The sequence below is a fragment of the Lupinus angustifolius genome, chromosome LG14 (genome assembly GCF_001865875.1).
Source record: "Lupinus angustifolius cultivar Tanjil chromosome LG14, LupAngTanjil_v1.0, whole genome shotgun sequence".
NCBI lineage: Eukaryota > Viridiplantae > Streptophyta > Magnoliopsida > Fabales > Fabaceae > Lupinus > Lupinus angustifolius.
Window position 1 is genome coordinate 5,124,660 of NC_032022.1, and position 1,320 is coordinate 5,125,979.

A 1,320-nucleotide genomic window follows, 5' to 3' on the forward strand; every position below is an offset into this window, starting at 1 on the left:
ACTGTGCCATGCTACTAATGAACTGCCCAACAAGTGACAAGTACCACTAGTGCTTTTCCGATCCAATTTACATCCGGCGAAATCGGAATCGGAATATCCCACCAAGGCTAGTGAGGCATCCCGAGGATACCATAATCCCATGTTAGTTGTTCCTTTTAAATATCTCATGATTCTTTTAATAGTTACATAATGTGATTCCTTAGGTAAAGATTGAAGTCTCGTACACATGCATACACTAAACATTATATCAGGTCGACTTGCAGTAAAGTAAAGTAATGATCCAATTATACCACGATATTTTGTTACCTCTATTGCTTTTCCTTTTTCGTCCTTATCTAGGTAGCATGCAGATGCCATAGGAGTGGAGGCTTCCTTACACTTATCCATATCAAATTTCTTAAGTAGCTCTTTGCAGTATTTCAATATTTCGCCTGATGAATGAATATCCCACTTTCTAGCTGCTTTATTTGAAGCCCCAGAAAGAATGTGAGTTCTCCCATCATAGACATTTTGAACTCCCCCTGGATCATCTTAGAAAACTCTCTACAGAGAACATCATTAGTAGATCCAAATATTATGTCATCAACATAGATTTGTACAAGTAATGCATCATTTTCTGATTTACGAATAAAAAGTGTTGTGTCAACCAAGCCTCTTTCGAACCCTTTTTCCAAAAGAAAGGTACTTAGTCTATCATACCAAGCTCTGGGAGCATGCTTAAGACCATATAGTGTCTTTTTCAGTTTATAAACATGGTTCGGATATTTAAAATTTTCAAAACCAGGCAGTTGGTCAACATAAACTTCTTCTTGAATGTAGCCATTCAAGAAGGCGCTTTTTACGTCCATTTGAAATTCATAATAAATGCAAAGGAAAGAAGCATCTTGATGGCCTCTAATTTGGCTACAGGGGCATAGGTTTTGTCATAGTCGATACCTTCCTCTTGGTTGTAGCCTTTAGCCACCAAGCGTGCCTTATTTCGAATGATTAAGCCTGATTCATCAAGTTTGTTTCTAAAGACCCATCTGGTACCATTCATGGGATGATCTTTAGGTTTAGGGACCAAGTCCCAAACATTGTTACGTTCAAACTGGTTTAGCTCTTCTTGCATAGCTATACCCCAGTGTACATCCTCAATGGCCTCATCAATGGTCTTAGGCTCAATCTGAGATACAAAAGCTACAAAATTACAGAAATTTTGTAAGGAACTACGGGTTACCACTCCCGTAGATATGTCACCTATTACTTTGTCGATTGGGTGAGCTTTCTTGGTTTTCCACACAACTGGCATATCTGAATGCTCCTGAGATTTGGTTTGAC